Source organism: Notamacropus eugenii, chromosome 1, assembly GCF_028372415.1.
Source record: "Notamacropus eugenii isolate mMacEug1 chromosome 1, mMacEug1.pri_v2, whole genome shotgun sequence".
Classification (NCBI taxonomy): Eukaryota; Metazoa; Chordata; class Mammalia; order Diprotodontia; family Macropodidae; genus Notamacropus; species Notamacropus eugenii.
The window spans coordinates 592521483-592541408 of record NC_092872.1 but is presented as its reverse complement, the minus strand read 5'-3'; the positions used below and the strand labels follow the sequence as shown (position 1 = coordinate 592541408).

Sequence of the window (19926 nt, the reverse complement as noted above, 5' to 3'; positions counted from 1 at the left end):
TCTCAGTAGCGGGAGGAGCTAAATAGTTCCTTCTTTCTGACTAAATGTATGCAGGGGGAGCCTATGTGCATGGGATGGGGGAGTGAGGTTGGCAAGGAGTACAAGCAAGCTGTGGCCCTGGTGCAGGTGCTAGACCATTTGTGGGCAAGGTATCCCTCTAAATTCAGGAAGTAGTAGGTCTTTCGAAACCATTAGGATGGCTGACTGGCTGGCTTCAGAGAAACATGATCAACCACAGGGAACAGCCCGAAGAAGACGTAGTTCAGTTGTCATCCCCAGAATTCTGCTGTATGGGAGCCAAGTTCTCAAAGCCACTCTAATGGGTGACAACAGATATTTCATCTCTCACTTTGGGCCATTTTCCTGGAATTCCTGTATTCCTCATTTCCCTCTTAACTTCCAGCTAAAACCCACCTTCTATGGGAAGCCATTCCTTGGTTCTCTTAATTCTAGTTCCTGCCTTGTGCTGGTTATTTGTCATTTATCCTGTGTATAGTTTGTCTGTATATAGCTATTTGCATGTTTTCTTCTCCATTAGATTAGGAGCTCCTTGAAAGCAGGAACTATCTTTTACCCTTTCTTTCTATCCCCAGCATAGTGCTTATTGTATACACTATAAAATAAACATTTATTAAACACCTACTATGTGCCAGGCACTGCTAAGCATGGGCACATAGTAGACTAGCACCGTGCCTGGCACTTGGTGGGCGTGTCTGATAAACATGTGATGCAAATTTAAAAAAATACACTGTTAAAATGTTAAAGAAAGTAGATTTCCAGGAAGGCAGTGAGCAATTATTTTTTTAAAGTGGGAGGTAGGTCAAATAAATTTGGGAACCTTTGACATACATGATCCCAGCAATGCTTTAAATTGGGTATTACACTGAACAAGTCACTTAACTTCCTTGAACCTTAGTTCCCTCAACTATAACATGAAATATTTAGGCTAGATGGACTCTGAGGTCCTTTCCAATTCTAGATCTGTGATGCTATGATCCCATTTTGCAGATAAGAAAACTGAACCTCGGAGATATCTCAAGGAACTTTCCTGTGGCCACACATTAAGTGTCATAGTGGGATTTGAACGTGTTTCTTTCTGACTCTGAGTGTAGCATTTTAGAGTACCAGACTTGTGACTACACAAAGATGTGAGTTCAAACACTGTTGCCTCAGGCTAACTGGGTAACGCTGGGTTATTCACTTGCCTTCTCAACCTCTGTTTCCTCATCTGTAAAATGAGGCTATCAGTGGCTGCTACCTCATAGGGTTGTTGTGAAAATCACATAAGGTAAAGTACTAAAACAAGCTTTATAAACCTTAAAATACTGTATCATCTTAGGGAGTAAACATTTATTAAGCACCTACTATGTGTTAAATATTGGGGATACAAATAAAAATAAAGATATTCCCCCTACATTCTAGAAGAATATAGTCTAATGGGGAAAGGTAATGCACCAAAGGAAGCTAAAAAGTGGAGGAGGTGGGGGGAAGGAACCCAGCTGGGTGGGGCATGTTGGAGAGTTCCAAAGCATACTTGGCCCAGCCTGGGAGTGCAGCCTTACTCCCAGACCTTATCTCACTCCTGATCTGCAGGGTAGACTTGCTGCTCTGTCTCTGATCTGCTCTGTTTCTGACCTGCTCTGTTTCTGATCTGGTTCTCTCCTAGGCACCCTGATGCCGACTCCCCTCTCCTTGGGAGTGGCCACATTGAGGCAAACATTGGAGGATCAGCTTCACCAGCTGCAGCTCAGAACTCCTGAGCTCAGATGAGTCAGCCCCTGGCTTAAAGGCAGCAGGGATTACAGGCATTTGCCAAAAAGCCCCTTAGTAACTTCTTTCAAAGTGTCTGATTTTCTAATAACCTTTAGCGATTTTTTGCATTACAGCAGACCTAATCTACCCGTTCTAATATATGTCCATCTTTAAGCAAACAAGCCAATGCTCATGCATGGGGGAAAAAACCTTATGCAAATAGAAAGATGATTATATGACCTGATCTAAGCAGAGCTGCTGCTGTCACTCAGTGAGACTTCCATTGGGTGTCCATTCTTTTTTCATCTAAGTCTTCTGACTTCAAGTCCAATCCTCTTTCCTAATTCTCTGTCTTGTTTTTCTGCCAGTTTCTCATTAATTCAAAAATTCATAGTTTTACAGTTAGAATGGAAAATAAAATCCTTGGAGCAGTTAGGTGTTACAGCAGATAGAATGCTGGGCTTAAAGGCAAGAAAATTCTTCATGAGTTCAAATCAGGCCTCAGATGCTTACTAGCTGCTTACCCTTGGTAATCATTTAATCCTGTTTGCTTCCGTTTCCTCATCAGTAATATGAGCCAGAGAAGAAAATGGCAAACCACTTCAGAATCTTTCTCAAGAAAACCCCAAATGGGGTTTTGGACATGGCTGAATATGAGTAGACAACAACATAAAATCCTTAGATTACAGACTGGTCATATCTAATCCAAGTTAGGCCAAGGTGGGCAACCTGTGACCCTCTAGGTCCTCAAGTGTAGCCCTTTGACTGAATCTAAACTTCACAGAACAAATCCCCTTAATAAAAGGATTTGTTCTGTAAAACCTAGACTCAGTCAAAAAGCCAAACCCAAGGACCTAGAAGGCCATGTGTGGCCTTGAGACCACAAGTACCCCATCCCTGTGCTAGGCACTGTGCTAAGCACAGAGACATGAAAACAAAAATGAAATGATCCTTGTCCATAAGCAGCTTACATGGGCACCATCTGAGTCAGCACAATCTGCCTATTGACAAATATTTTCCAGCTACTGACCTTCAAACCACAAAGGCCCAATGCAAATGGCTTTCCTATGTGTAAAATGGACACTTGGTTGTACAGGTTGTTTTGGTTTGGTCTGGAGTTTTGTTTTTTTTTAAGAGACTATGTCCACCATCCTTTTCTGACTGGGCACTGTCAATGATTCCTCTAATTTTGGAAACAATAATCAAAATCCCCTTCTTTTTACAGAATCTTAAGAGTTGGAAGAGGCTTCAAAGACTAATTAGTCTAATTAGAGATCACAGAGATCAGCAAATCCAACCTTATTTAATGAAAAGAATTAGAACCAGTAGGTGAAAGAAGTAGAGAGATCAGTTTCAATTTTAAAAAGAAAAACTTTCTAATAATTGAAAGGTACCCAAAGTGAAATGGGCTACCTCAGGAGGTGGCAAATTCTCCAACACTGAAGGGCTTCAGGCAGAAGCTGCATAGTATAGAGACAGCATAGAAGGAATACCCATTCAGGTATGGGTTGGACTAGGTGACCTTGGAGGTCCCTCCTATCTCCAAGATTCTATGATTCCAGTTCCTACCTCAAGCATAACTCCTGTTTAAGGAAGAGCATGTTGTATGTTAAAGAGAATACTCAATTTGGATGGAAGAGACTTGGTTTCATAACCCTGCTCTGCCCCTTAATAGCTACACAATACTGGGCAAGACACTCCTGACAAGCGATCACCACATAGCTTCCACTTTATGGGCCTGCAGTGGTGAGAAACTTTTTTCCCCCAAAGGCAACCCATTTATTTTTAGAGATCTCTAATTGTTTAGGACATTTTTCTTTATGTTGGACAGAAATCTGTCTTCTTTTTCCTATTTATTGGTCCCAGATCTGACCCGAGGCTAAGCAGAAAAAAGTACAATCTCTCTTCTGCATGAAAATCTTTTGAAGATAGTTAATAGGTTCCCTCTCTCTTAATCCTTTTCTAAGTCAATAATGACCATGTATCTCTTGACCAAGTACTTTCCCCATAACAACTTTGTAAAGTAGGTAGTTATGATTTTCCCATTTTATGAGTGAGATAATTCCAGAGGAAGGAAGTAACTTGTCCAAGGTTGTGTAGCTTGTAAAGGCCTGGGAAAGGTTATGAAACCAGGTCTCTTCTGTGGGTCTCAAGCTGGCTACTCTCTAATAGATAACATGCCCACTCTTTAATTCCTTCAACCAATTCTTGGATGACATGTTTATAGTCCTCTCATCATCATGTTTGTCTTTATTTAGATTACTTCAAGCTCATCAAACGCCTTCCTAAAATGGCCCTCAGAACTCCCAATGTTGTCTAATCAGCAAAATGAGATGACCACTATCTTTGCTCTACACACTTCATTTCTATCAACGTAGCTTAATGTTTGCTTTTTCTCATTGCGCTGTTGACTGGTACATATTAATTCTGTGGTCAGGAAAACGAACTGGGCCTTATCCACAACATTTTGAATTCTCCTGTATTTATTCTGTGACCCAATGACACCAGCCTCTTTGTTTTTCCTCAAATAGAACCCTCTGAATCCTGACTCTAGGTATTTTCTTTGGTTGTCCCCTATGCCTGGGGCTCTCTCCATTTTTATCTTTGCCTCTTGACTTCCCTAGATACCTTCAAATCTCAGCTAAAATCCTACCTTCTGCAAGAAGCTTTTCTAGTCAGTCCTCCCTAACTTCCAGTTTTTCCTATATAGATTTTGTTTGTACATAATTGTTTGCATGTTGTCTGTCCCATTAGACTTTGAGCTCCTTGAGATCAGGGACTGTGCTAAAAAAGCCTTTCATTGTGCCCACAGACCTTAGCACAGTGCCATGCACACACCAGGCATGATATAAAATACTAGTTGGATAACTGGCTGAACTCATATTCATTCTTACTACATATTTAGTAGGCTACAACATGATACAATGAAGGAAGAGCAGAGTGAAGATGTGACCAAAGAAATACGAGTGAAGAAAATGGGGTTGCCATGTGTTGAACTTGTGCCCTCCAGTGATAGCCTCACAATGTCAAGATAGAAGCAGGGACTTCAAGAATGGAAGGGAATATGCAGTTATATAGCACTTACAGGCACTGTGTAAATGCTTTATAATTGTGATCTCATTGGATCCTGGGAGGTAGGTGCTTGTATTATGTCTATTTTACAGTTGAAGAAACTAAGGCAAAGATTAAGTGACTTTCCCAGTATCACACAGCTAGTAAGTATCTGAGACCAGATTCAGTATCTGGCCTTCCTGATTCCAGGCCCAGCTGCTGCCACTAAGAAAAAGGACGTGGACAGTGGGTGCCTAGGACTATAGTCATGAATGGATCATGAGCTACATGCTTGGGGGAAACATCTATAGGCATGAGATAATAATCTATAGGCATGAGTATATCTGAATAAACAATTAGAGTGGTCTTTTCTTTCCACCCTGTTAATATCTTCTTAAATCATTATTTAGTCATCCAAATATAAGCTGTCTTTCTTAGCATGCATCACAGACACATCTGATAAATATCTGTCTTTTGACATGTGTTGTCTTCCAATGCATTGATAAAAATATTGAATATAACCATGTCCAAAGACAGAAACTTGCGGGCATTCTACTAAAGAGATTCCTCCAGATTGACTGGGTATATTAATCAATATTATTTAAGCAATCAGATGAGATAATATTTGTAAAGTACTTACACACAGTGCCAGGAGAATCATATGTGCCTTTTCAATTTTAATACAATAAGCATTTATTTTTATTTATTTATATTTAATAATATTATTTATTTATTATTGCTATGTGTCGGGTACTATGCTAAGGGCTGGGGGCACAGAAAAGAAAAAGACTGTCTCAGTCCTCTGGGAGCTTAAAATTGAATGGGGGAGGGGGGTGGAGGTGGTGGCAGAGATAAAGGAAAGGAAGCTGAAAAGAAGGGAAGGGACACTGGTATGAAGTTCCCTGAAGTGGAAACCAAGCAGATCTCCTGATGGAAAATGAAGAGTGACTTGAAACATGCTAAGCCCTCCATAAAGGAAGGCCTTGGGGAAAGTTTATTGCTCCACCCTCCAACTCTCCAATCAGAGGGAAGAAGCAACAGAGGAAGCTGAGGTGCTGAGTATCAAATCTGAATCAATCAGCACGGTAATGAGATTTCAGGTGATGATCTTAGTAGGGAGTGGGGAGAGAGTGGGGCATGAAATTCTGTAGAGTCAAAACCAAGGAAAGCCAATGATGGAAGATAAAATGTTTAACAAATATTTATTCCCTCCCTCTTCCCTTTCCAAATTGGTTTTGGTACGTTAATTAACTTTGAGCCCAGTTACAAGTATAGATTTTTAAAGGTAGAAGTGATGTTAGAGGTCCAACATACTTTGCCTAAAAAGGCAGCATGAGACAGAAAAAAGAATACTGAATTTGAAGTCAGAGGACCTGGGAAAATCTCCTAGTTCTCCCTATTTGATCTCTCAGAGTTTCATTTTCTTATCTGTAAAATGAAGGGTCTATATTGTTTCTTTCTAGTCTTAAACCTGATCCTTTAAAGTTACATGTTTTGCCTGAGAGCTCATCCAGTCCACATTTCTTCAACTTGTCTGCAAAGATACTGGCAAAATTTTGAAGGAAAAAAAAACCTACCTTACTGAAATTCATCTATGCTATACCTATGGCATTTCTTCCTCCCATTAGTTAGTAACCCTGTCAAAAAAGAGCAAGGTCTTTTTGATTGCCTGACTGAGAGATTGACTGATTAAGCTTTGGAGTGATTGTATTTCATAGGCAAGGCCCCAGGTAGTTTGATCAGGTAGATAATTTTTCAAAAGCCCAGGGATAATGGCCAAATTTTGTCTGCTTGATAAGTCTTTCCTTTACTGTCCCCAGGAGAAACATCTTCAAGAACAGGTAATGAGTGAGTGAACCTGGGCACATAGATTTTAATAGAAACAATTCACAGAATTATCTTCTTACCTTCCACTGTGAGACACTGGAGAGAAAGATGATTATTGTTTGGAATAGGCTGGGTTCAAGATTAACCAGGGTGTGCCTGGAACCAGAAGGAGGGGGCAAAGTAGGACCAACAGGTGTTAGGACCACACACTTTTGAAAAAAAATGTCTAATACCTTTTATTTTTACCAGTCATTTCTGGAAATGCTCCCCTCCTTCCAAGAACTGAGCCTTTTTAAAGTAAAAGAGAAAAACAGTTAAGTAAAAATACCCTATTATGTAGTGATCACTTGGATAACCTTTATTACATTTTGCCCTGGAAAGATCTGCTTTTGTGTTAAGAGGGAAGCAGTTATGTTTCATTTATCTGTTTCTCATTATCATTTTTATAGTTACTCAAAACTTGGCTTCCTTTTAGTGACTTTCATTTACATTATTTTAGTCATCATGAAAATGATACTGTTCTCCTGGTTGTTTTTTTGTTTTGGGGGGGTTTTTTTGCTTTGCATCAGTTCATATAAATCTCCCATGTTTATCTGAATTCCTCATATTCCATTACAGTCATACCACATTTCCCTATTGGTGAGTACCCACTTTACTTTCAATTCTCTTCACTGCCACAAAAAGTGCCAGAATGAATATTTTGACATACCTATTGTCAAGATGACAAGATGAAGGGAGTGGGATAGAACAGATCTTGCTGGTAGATGTTGTGTCTCCTGCATGAGCAGCAGGAGGAAAAGAGGATAGATGGGATAAAAGAACTTATGCAATCAAAGGTTTGTCTTTAGGGAATGAGAGCAACTGCCCAGCAAGAGATACGATCAATTCAATCAGGATAAATTGGGGCATATTTGCTACAATTTTAAGTTCCTTGAAGTGAGAAATTTGATGTGAGGTTCAGACCAAAAGAGAAATTGGATTCACTTGGAAATGTATGGGGTGGGAGGGGGAGACATTTGTGGTAATTCCCCAGAGTTGTCCTAGGTTAAAGATTCCATTCATTCTCTACAGAGTAGATACAGAAAGCATTATACCTTGGTTAAAAAGACTTAGTGAGGTGTGGACAGTTCAGGTAAAAGTGTTAGGTCTATTTGAAGTTTGAGCTGGAGAATTTGGATAAAGCAGATCTGTGGCCAGGGAGTCAAACAGATTTCCAGTTCTTTTTAGGAACAGAGAAGAATAACTGCTGGGCTGGGAGACAGTGAAGGCATGTAGTAGATGTGGTTCAAGAAACCATGAGAGTGAGGAAATGCTCAGTCAAGAACAATGTGTCTGGGCTGGGAGGATAAGAAAGGGCTTTCTGAAAGACAGGAATTCTGTATAACCTGGTCAGGAAGCATAAACTGTTCAAGATCACAACAGGGCTAAGGGGATGTAAAACAAAGCTGGAGATGTAAAACAAAGCTGGACCAGTTTTGAAGGACCAGAATAATATGCAAAGAGAAACGAAAGAACTAAACTTGGGAACACTTGCTCAAATAAATACTAGGAAGTTAACTGGGGTGGTCAGAGAGGGGAAAGGTAATAAAATACAATTAAAGGGAGAAGGTGGAGAGGAAGACAAATAAGGTGGAATTGATATTTTACATCCTATGGAATAAAGCTCTTTGAGGTCAGGGGCTGTTTTATTTTTAAGTCTTTGCATTCCCCATGCCTAGCAGCACTGTACCCAGTTCCTATTAGATACTTTATAAATTCTTGTTGATTGATGATGGTAGTAGAAAAATTAAAAGAAAAGTGGAAGGTAGCTGGAGAAGCTATCTCCTTTTTAAGGAAGGAAACGTGCACTTTGCTAAGCCTATTGTAAATATTATCTTGTTTGATCCTCGTTTGGTCATGGGAGGTAGCGCTATCATTTTCATCATTTTATAGCCGAGGAAACTGAGGTAGACAGAAGTTAACTGATTTCTTCAGAGTCATACACAGCTAGTAAGAGTCTGAGGCCAGATTTGAATTCAGGTCTTCCTTGTCTCTAGGTCTGGCTCTCCATCCACTGTACCAGTTAGCTAACTTTTCTCAGAAGGAACTTGAGTGAGCCCTCCTACTGAGGTTCTCCTAGCTGAGGGAAAAAGAGGAAAGATAACCTTTAGGGAAATTCTAGGAGATAAACAGCAAAGGGGGGAACTGAGGACAACTATCCCAGTAGAGAATGATCCCAAGAAGACTTTTCCCAGTACTCCAATGGATCTATATTCTTACTGAGATGGACATTATCTCCAGGGATGCAGACAGAAACCTATCCACGCCTAGTGCCTCCACTATGGGACTCTTATACATGTCTTTCCATAAATCTATCACATAGTGGATCCATTTAAAGTACTTGAGACCTTCCTCTAGTACTCTTTGAGGTGAATGCCAATGGCTATTACATGCTATTGTGACTGGCCCATCTCTTTTTTTTCCTCTGGCAGTGCAATAGATGGCTCTAGAGTCAGGAAGACATGGATTCAAATCTGGCCTCAGATACTTACTGGTTGAGTGACCCTGGATAAGTCATTTCAACTATTTTTGTCTTGTTTTCCTCAACTGTAAAATGAGTATAAAAATAGTGCTTATCTTACAGGGTTATTGTGAAGATCAGATGAGATATTTGTAAAGTGCCAAGTGCAGAGTAAGCTCTATACAACATGCTTACTGATTCCAAGGTCCCATTCAGCTCAAAGCCTATAAATCTCTGAATCCTATGAACTTTTCCTTCAGAATACCTCACTTATAATGTGTTGCAGTCAGTTCACAACTACCATGTTACCCCTCCATAGCCCTTTGGGTAATTCTTCATTTCCTCACCTGGGATTCTTTGATGCAAGAAACTTTCAGTAACTTTAGGTGACTCCAAAAGAAGGAAACTCTCACAACCAAAAAGAGACAAAAAAGAGTCTCTCTCCTCAAGGAGCTTGTAATTCAGCAACTCATCTTTTCTTGAGTTCAAATCTGGCCTCAGACACTTATTAGCTGTGTGGCCCTGGGCAAGTCATTTTACCCTGTTTGCCTCAGAGTTTCCTCATCTGTAAAATGAACTGGAGAAGGAAATGTCAAATCACTCCAATATTTTTGCCAAGGAAACCCCAAAAGGGGTCATGAAGAGTCAGACAAGACTGAAAGGACTGGCGAACAACAAGTAAAAACAGAAACATAGAATCATATCACAAAAGGCTAGAAGCATAGTCTAGTGGGATCTAAAGGAAGATGAACTGGAGAAACAACAGCACAGATTTCAGACCTGAAAGATTAATTTAGTACAGGCCTCTCATTTTTCAGATGGGGAAACTGAAGCCCAGAGGTGCCAAGTAAGTAGTCACTTCACTTGGGCATTTGCCCAAGGTCTCACAATGCTTAGAACCAGAATTTGAATGAATGTTTCTGACCCCAAATAGACCTCAGTCTTTCCAGCATACTACCATGCTGCCTTCCAAGGGAACAAGAAGTTGAGTTTGTGTTCTTTATCAGGAACTGGGTAGAAATTGAATATGGGCTTTGGTTTTGTTTTTTTTCTTTTTTTTTTTTTTGGTGGCAGGTGAGGGAAGAATTATAAACCTGCAACAGACCAAAAACAAAAAACATAACAGACAGTCTATGTATGAAGATCAATAAACTCCAGTTCAATAAACTCCTGAGTTCAATGAACTCCAGTGGTTCCCTATTGCCTCCAGGATCAAACACAAAATCCTCTCTTTGCCATTCAAAGTCTTCTATAACCTACCCCCACTCCTACCTTTCCAATCTTCATGAGAATGTACTTTGAAAGACACCTTAGAGTCATATATATGGAGCTAGAAGGCTCAAAGGCCACATCTAGTCCAACCTTCATATTTTACAGATAAGGAAACTGAGGTTCAGGCAGGTTAAGTGACTTACCCACAGTTACTGCAGGAGTATGCCTGAGTCAAGATTTGAAACCAGAGCCTTTGACTCCAGATCTCACTAGCTCTCATTTTTTCCACTGAACTACATTCAAGCTATATAAATATGAAATGTTTATTTTGCATTTTATATGTGGATCAAGATGTTGTCTCATTTTCCAAACATGGCTAGTTGGAGATTCTCCTGTCCCCCTGCATGAAGAAACTTGGTATGGAGGACAGGAAGGTTTCCTGAAGAGCAAAAACAGAAAGTGCTGTGTGGACCTGGATTTTGTCAAGACAAAGCATGCTTCTCTCCCTGGGTTTCCCTTAGAAATCAAAATTTTAAAATTTCCCATTGCTCAGTTCCCTGTCAGTTTTCACTTACTATCTACTTCTTCAAAGGATTTTATGGTCTAGTTGGGAGAAGGCATTTGGGAAATGTGAGGCTTTCTCGAGCACTGCCATCATTTGGTCATAAGATCACTCACTACACTGCTATGGGCTCCTGAGATTAGATTTGTTCTAAGGTCCTTCTGCCTCTGACATTCTATCTCATGCCTGAGTAGTAACCTCAGTGTTAGGGTGACCAAACATCCTTTTCTGCAGAAAGATTATCTTACCTTTGGGGACTTTGGTAGTACAAAAGAAATTCCACTTTAGAGTTGATGAGCCTGATTCCTCCTCCAGCAAGAGCCAGACAGGCGTGGCTATAAGAATATGTACCTTCACATTGAGGTTTCAGGGCTGCCTCTGGGCAAAGAGATTTATGATTTATCCAAAGGTGACTTTGACAAAGTACAGTCTCTCCCTCTTCCCCCAAGTCCCTAAGTGGGTTCTTTCTGCCTCTGGCCACTTAGGGAAGAAAGAGATAAGATTAGTCTTTCTGGTGAAGAAGACTTAAAAATATTGCTTCTACAAGGGATATTTGAATTTTAAATGAGGGTCAAGTGGCTGCATACGAGATAAGGAAGAAGTGGGTTCTAGTTCCATCTCTGACAGCTGCTGGGGTGTGACCCTTAGCATGTCACTTAACTTTTCAGTTTCCCAGGCCCTGAGACTATAATGTTGCATAGCAGATGCTGGTGTACATTGGTACAAGGAGTTTTCTCATCAGGAATTCCCTATAGCAATGAAATTATAGGTCCGGTCCCCTCCCCAAAGAGGCCAAAGGGGGGGCTATGCTTAAGTGAAACGATGCAATTCTGGGCACAGGGCACCTGGGTGAGGAAGACATATGAGAAGACGGGGCAGGGAGACTTCCTAACGTCCTTCAAGTCAGAACAGTTGGGTCACTTGCCCATGTACATCTTTTTTTTTTTTTAAATAGTGGAGGGCAGTCAGCCCCAAGAGGTTGTTCTCTGGGGAGGTGTTCCTAACAAATGTCTTGAGAGAGCTTTCTCCATCCTCTTTAAAGACAGATAAAATGGCACAAAGTTAGAGAATAGTGGAGAGGAACAAAGGTGAGACTCTGGATAAGACCAGAAGAAAGAAGAGTGGTTAACTTTTCCTTTACTATTCCAGTTGAGTTAATAGTGTGCGGGTCACACTAGAAGAAACCCTGAGGACTTTTTTTCTGTGCAAGATGGAAAAGGGAAAGCACTATATTTAGTAGAAGTTGTTTTCAATTCATGTACTTCCTCATTTGGTTGGTATCAGCTGCTGATGTGGGAAACAATCCTACCTTCTGGTCTTCACAAAGGAGAGAAAAGAGCTTTGAGAAGGCCTACAGTGCATATAAGAGACCTGCTGACTTTTCCCAGCATTTCTCTGCTTTAGATTTGGTGCATCAATCAATCAAAAAGCATTTATTAAGGATTTACTATGTGCCAGGCTCTGTGCTATTTGCATTTTATATCCCTGAGGATACACATACACACACACACACACACACACACACACAGAGTAAAAAACAATCTTTTGCCTCAAGGATCATACATCCACGTGGGGGGGGGGGGGGGTGGAGGGCTGAAGGAGAAGAGACAATATGTAAACAGGTAGATGCAAGATATAGAGAGATAAAATGAAGGGTAGTCTGAGAAAGTAAAAGTCGTAGAAAATCCAAAAGTATTCTGGAAAAAACCTCTGAAAGGTTGCTTGAAATCCTGTGTTTGGTAATCCTGGAACTAGAATAAGGTCTAGATTTATTTTTTCCTGAAAGGAAGATATCTCTATCTCCAATTCAGTCTATTTTTGTAACAGAATCTTTTCTCCAAGGAAGAGATTCAGCATCTCTTCTGAGAGCATTGTGGCACTATATTGAAGTGTGACCCACAGCAAATTGAATTAATATGGTCATTACCCTCCAGCAGCTTACATTTTCAGGTGTAAAGACCAGACCAAACTCAGTCACCTCTGCAGAACTTTGGGCAAGTATCTTCCTTTCTCTGCACCTCAGTTTCTCTACTTAAAAAATGCAAGGTTGGACTAGGTCTTTAAGGTGCCACTCAGCAATCTTAATCCAAGAATTCAATGGATACTTTCCTTATGAGGTGGTTCAGAATTCTTAGGTAGTAACTGAGGAGGCAGCTACAAGGTTCAGTGGATAGAGCACTGGGGTCTAGAGTCAGGAAGACATGAGTTCAGTGACCCTGGGCAAGTCACTTAAACCCATTTGCCTTAATCCACTGGAGAAGGAAATGGCAATTCACTCCAAGAAAACCCCATAGATAGTGTTGGTGTCCTATGGTCCATGGAGTCATGAAGAATTGGACATGAGTAAACAACTAAGGGTGGAGGATGAGGGGGGCTAGAATTTTATGGAAACATGGGTCCATTTTCAAGAAGGGGCAAAGAGAAGGGAATAAAACAAAAACTGCGTTCATCTAAAGGATAAAGGGTGTCACATATCTTGGACTTTTTTTTTTTACATTTTTGTCTCTATTTTCCCAGTTATTCTGGGTGAGCATTTTGGACAAAGTGACACCAATTAAGTCATCTTTCTGGTGAAAGTCTCCATCTGCAGAAGAAAGCCCTCTAAGATGCGCTCATCAATTGTCTGATAGTTTTTCATTCCTTTCTCATTGTCTACAATTCTCTTCTCTTTGTGCTGTAGGCTATTTTAGGAATTAATTTCAAGAACAGCCATTTTAATGGCGGTATGTCTGTTAGGATCACACCATTTTTGAAAGACAGACTGAAGGTGTAGACTGCACTCACAGTCAGAGGATCTGGTTCAAAATCCAGTTCTGTTGCTTATAAACACTGTGACTAAGGTCAAGTCACCTGGCCTCTCTCAACAGCCAGCTTAACATCTGTGTAAAATGATGCCTTTGGACTAGCATTTGGTCCAGCATTTTGGAGTCGTAGCATTGCTTTTCCATGGCCCAGTTTCTCTGATTCTAAGAGGATAAGTGCCACTATGTGCAAGACGCTACTCCTGGTATAAATATCAAGACCTCTTGCTCAATGTTCTGAGTGACCTTCTTAAAGGCTAATGTATCATACAGACTTTCATTACTCTTCCATATTCTTGAATTACAGGCTAGTTCTCAGCTTAACATATTTGTAGGATATTTGTTTTCTGCCCATTCTAAGACAAAGGAGGGAAGGAAAAGCCTGGTGAAAATATTTCCATTATGTTTTTCTACTTGTTTGGTCAAATATAGATAAAATTGTCAAAAAAAAAAAAATCAAGAGGGAGGGAGTACAGCATGGAAAGAGCCTAGGAAGGCAGTGGCAGATCTGTGTTATTATCCTTTATTTTAAAAATCATAGAATTTTAGAGATGGATAAGATCTTGTGGTTTTTTGTTTATTCGTATCTGACTCTTCCTGACCCCATTTGGGGTTTTCTTTTCAAAAGTATTAGAATGGTTTGTCATTTCCTTCTCTAGTTCATTTTACAGAGGAGGAAACTGAGGCAAACAGGGTTAAATGACTTGTTCAGGGTCATATAGCTAGTAAGTGTCCAAGGCTTGATCTGAACTCAGATCTTCCTGACTTCAGGCCTGATGCTCTATCTTCTTTGCCACCTAGTTGCCCTATGAGACCTTATAGATCATATATTCCAATATCTGTCAATGAATAAACATTTGTTCAGTGCCTATTATGTACCAGGTACTATGTTAAGCACCAGGGATACAAAAAAAGGCAGAAGACAATCCTGCCCTCAAGGAGCTTATAATCTAATGAGGGAGACAAAAAACAAATACGTACAAAGTAAACTATCTACAGAGAATAGGAAATAATTGACAGAGGAAAACACTAAAATTAAGAGAGGATGGGGAATCCTTACTGTTGAAGGTGGACTTAAAAGAAGCCAAGGGGGTCAGTAGTTGAATCAGAGGGAAAACGGGAGAGCATTCCAGGCATGGGGAACATTGAGAGAAAATACCCAGAGCTAAGAGATGGAATATCTTGTTTGTGGAACAGCCAGGAAGGCAATGTCACTAAAGAGTATCAGTTGAACGTACAAAGATAGATGAAGACTGGAAGGATAGGGATTTTGAATGTCAAACAGAGAATTTGTATTTGATCCTAGGTACAATTTTGGATCCTGGAGTTTATTGAGTATAGGGGTATCATGACTGGACTTGTGTTTTAGGAAAATTACTTTAGTGACTGACTGGAGGATGGATAGGAGTGGGGAGAGCCTTGAAGCAGGCAGATCCACTAGCAGGCTATTTGAATAATACAGGCATGAGGAGATTGAGATCATGATCATGCACTAGAGTGGTTTCAATGTCAGAGGAGAAAAGGGGGCATATTTAGAAGATGATGCAAAGTTGAAATCTACAGACTTTGGCAACAGACTGGATATGGTAGTGAGGTGTAGTGAAAAATCTAGAATGACTCCTAGATTTTGAGCCTCAATGATGGGAGGATGATGTTGCCCTCCACAGTAATAAGGAAGGTGGGAGGGGGGAAAATATAGTGAGTTTTGTTTTGGACATAATGAGTTTAAGATGTATGAGGGAAATCCCGTTTGAGATATCTGAAAGGCAGTTGAAGATGTGAGATTGGAGGTCAGCAGATCTGACCTGAGGGTAGATCTGAGAATCATCACCATAGAGATGGTAATTAAATCTATATGAACTGATGAGATCACCCAAGAACCCTGAGGGATACCTACCGTTAGAAGGCATGATCTGGAGGAGGATCCAGCTAAGACGATTGAGAAGGAGCAGTCAGATAGGTAAGAGGAGAACCAGGAGAGGGAGGTGTTCTGAAAATCATTCTGAAGATGAGGAAACCCAAGCCCAGAGAAATCAAGCGATTTGCCAAGAGCAAATAACAACTTAATAACATAACAGATTGAGAACTAGAACCCCATTCTCTTACACTATGAGGTATTAGAAAGTATAATCTCAGCTATAGCTCAGTCTCAGTTCTGTTTCTAACTAAACTGATAGGTTTTTTTGACTGAGTTTCCTCATTTGTTAAATGGAAGGGAGATGAACAAAATAAATCCCCAACAGCTCTCACTCAGAAAAGCTTCCCAATTCCTGAATGTAGGAGCTAAATTATGGTTGATCAATGACAATGAAGGACAATCAAAGTTTTTGGAAGGTAGCTTGGTCTAAGTATGAACTGGGTTTCAGTCTTGTTACTAATTCACTCTTGTCTGATGTTGGGGTAAATCAGTTAATTTCTCAGAGTCTCAGGAAACTCTAAGACTATAAATTTCAGAACATTTGCATATCTGCATTTGTTAGATTAACTGAACCTAATTTATAGGTACATGTGAGTTCCCTATAATAATGAAATCAGAAGTCTAGGTTCTCCCCCCGCAAAAAAATGAATTTGAAGATGATGATGGGAGAGATGAAGCTCCAATTGTAATGTTTACTAAGAAGATTAAAATAGAGTCAAAACAATACAACTGTAAGATGGATGTAAGAACTGAAAGGGACCTTAGAGATGATTAGTTCAATAGATAGATAGATAATAGATAGATAATGAAAGTGTAGCCCAAAGTATAACTAACTGGCCTTGGCCAAGGTCACACAGCTAATTAGTGGTAAAACCAAGATTCAGGGCTCCTGGCTCCTAACCCAATCTGCTATTCTAATGTGCCATCCTTCCTCAGCTAATAGCTCAAACCATCTCTAAACTGTTTATTGTAGACCATTGGTATCTCACTCAAAGGGAGAATGGGATAAGACCTTAGCCTGAAAGGACCAGGGTCTCATATTGCATGCTGGGCCATCTTCAGCCATCCTGATGAATATCAGGCCACTGGACCCAGATGACTCAGGAGAAGAAAGTGAGGCTGGTGACCTTGCACAGACCTCCATCACTAAAATCAAAGTCAACTGCAAGTCATGTCATCATCTTGATGTCATGATCCTCTTCGAGAATGAAGGACAAACACACACAACAATTGTAGACCATTAGACCTGAACCAAACTCTGAGAGTGCAAGCTTCCCTTTACTCAAGGCTTGGTCTAGACAAAATTTATGAAGTAGGTAAAGTTTATCCTCCATATGCCACCAATTCCTCCTTCCCTAACGTCTCTTTATCCTCCAACTCTATTTGTAGCAGACATCTAGTGTTTTCTTATAACATATTGCTCTTCCCAGGAAATGTGTCTGGCAGATTTATTCAGACCCCAAGCTACCTAGAGACCTGATATATTATTCTTCCCAGGGGTATTTGCATCTTGAAAGAGGAAAGGACAAAGGCAATATTTAATACAGAAGAATGAATTATGATAAGACAAGTATGGGGGTAGAGATATATATGAGGCAGAGGCAGCTTCTCTCCAGTCACACCACACATATATATGGTTGATCTCGTCCATACTAAGAGGTTGTTGGCTCTTTGGATTTTGATAGTTCAGAGTGAGTGTAAATAGCAATTGTTTCTGTTCTGACCAGAAACTCTGTGAAGGTCTTCCCCTCCCAGGCTGATTCTTCTGTGAAGGCAAACTAGACCATCTTTTTCCTCAATTCTTACCTAGCCTTGAGCTACTGAATGGAATCTGGGAATGACCTTAACTGAAAGAGACCAAGGTCTCCCACTGCGTCTGTGGTCATCACAAGTCATTTTAACCTATGTTTTACCATTGGACTCCAATGACTCTAGAGGAGAGAGGCTAATGACTTTCCATAGTCCTGCTTCACTTAAATCCAATTCACTTGCAAGTCAAGACATCACCTTTGAGAATGAAGGACGAACAACAATAATGGTTGTCATTTGGATTATTGATTCTAAACTCTTTTGTAATGTGGAATAAATTTGAAAACTGCCCATTCTTCAAGATCTAGCTAAACTGACACCTCCTCCATGAAGTCCCTTCTGATTCCCACCCCTTCTCCCAAGAAATCTTGCCCTCCTCTGAAGTATGTCACCATATCTCTTCACATTCTAAATTATATCAAAATTATTTGCACTTGTGTCATTTCTTTTATTACATAGTAAGCAAAGTGAGGGCAAGGACTCCATCTTAGTCTATTTATTCCTTGCTAGACTGTTGGATCATTTATAACTTGCTCTCAGAAAGTTGTATCTGGTATCTCTGAGATTTTCCTTTTTTTTTTTCCACTTAAATTTTTTTTAGAAATTACAATGCAGGTGGTTTTTATGTGGGGGTGGGTTAAGATGGCCAGAAGTTTAGAACTATACTTTCAATTTGGAGATAATAATGGCACCTACGTAAGGGGATACTTTGTGAGAAACTCATAATATCTTCAGATCTATTGAGCCTCCCCACTCCTCAACCTTGGATGCTGAATGTGTTCCAACCCACCCTGGATCCTGGCCACTAGTAGTCAAATACCACATTAGATACGAGATCAGAATTCCAGATAAAAGAACCAAACAGGCTGGTTCATCAGCCTCCTGACAGGAGAGTATAGAAATGATAATGGATACTCACCGGAGTAGATGGGCTTTCCACAGGAGGGCTCTGGTGACTTAGTTACATTAACTTAGTTATTAAAGATTGAGACTACTAAAGACTACAACATATTTGACCAAGACAGCAAGGATTTCTCTATAAGTACTCAAAAGCTGGCATTATGATGTCATTACCCGGGGTGTGGTCCCTGTATGTGTATGTGCGTGTGTAACAGTTACTAGTTCATAGAGTAATATATCATGCTCAGGAAGCTCTCTGATAGGAGCACTGTGTGTCCCGGCTCATACCAGCTCAGCTGGATCAAGAGCCAATTATGATCTGTTTGAATGTAAAGGCCTTTAAAATTATGATAATGCTAACTACTATCATGAATTTTTTTCTCTCTGCTTTGCCCCACAGCTACTGCCTTCTGTCTCATCATGGCCTATTTAGAATCTATTCATGTTTAAGTCTAATAACATCCATATTTTATAAAGATGTTTATAAATATTCCTTAATTAACTTTTACATATATGTATTAACTATTATAAGTATGTTTATATATCCAACTTACCACCTCCCATTTATCCACTTTGTAGATTAGCAAGTTATATCTAATTTAAAATTCAAGGATAGCTTCCTCATCTGCCTGGATCATAGTAGGCTGTTCTCTCCATAAGCATGTCAATGAAGCTCAAGCTCATACATGAAGCCTTTCCTAAGTGTCTAGCACGTAGGAGGTTCCTTAATTATTGACTGATTGATTGGTTGATTCCTAGGACTCCTAATTACTAGTGTCCTAAAATATATATATGTATATATATATATGTATATATGTATATTTATTCCAATGCCTAATCATGTCATGGAAGTGACCTGAATTCTCAAAGGCTATCCTCACAGAGTAGAAATTTGGGCAGGTTTTATCACACTGGAAAGGCTTTTAGTATGGTCTTGGGAAGAAAATGAATAAATCTATCTTCTGAGGACCAGCCTACCTAATTACTAATGGGTTATCTACCCAGTGATGAAACTATTTTGGAAATGGCTACCCATGAAATGGAAAATTTGTAAATGATTATTCTCCATCTCATACAGTGCCTTTTTACTTCTGCTATGATGATGTGTTGCTCAGTTGTTTTTTAGTTGGGTCCAGTTCTTTATGACCTCATTTGGGGTCTTCTAGGCAGAGACACTAGAGATAAGGAAACTGAGGCAAATAGGGTTTAAATGACTTGCCCAGCTAGTATATGTCTTAGGTCAGATTTGAACTCAGGGAGATGAATTTTCCTGACTCTTGGTTTGGCATTCTAACCACTGTGCCATCCAGACTATGATGGTAACAGAGTAGCAAGAAATAGGGCAGAGGATACTAAGAATCATGCAGTTTTCAGACTGCCCACAAAATTTAAGTTGGCTATGGATATTTTAAATGTGAGATCCTTGATCAATGACAAATAAATGCACATGTTGCTGAAGTAGCTTTACATATATATGTACATATATACATTTATATATTACATATAATAATATAAATCACATATAATAATATCAATCTTGACATTTTTACTCTAAATAAAATCAAAAGAATGAAGAAATTCAGTGGAAGGATAG

General features: G+C 39.8%; 1 protein-coding gene across 2 annotated transcripts in view; it reads right to left on the bottom strand.

Annotated features, from left to right (window-relative positions):
• BANF2 (BANF family member 2) overlaps positions 1-18460 on the bottom strand; it is a 37885-nt gene extending 19425 nt beyond the window's left edge. Inside the window, exons 1-2 of one of the 2 annotated variants that reach the window (XM_072634523.1) lie at positions 18352-18445; positions 11153-11282 (exon numbers count right to left, since the gene is read on the bottom strand). The gene's annotated coding sequence lies outside the window, so the exon portion shown is untranslated. Of the gene's footprint in view, positions 1-11152; positions 11283-18351 lie in introns of both variants that reach the window. The other variant, XM_072634522.1, reaches the window with a different exon arrangement.
• Positions 18461-19926: the final 1466 nt, after the last annotated feature.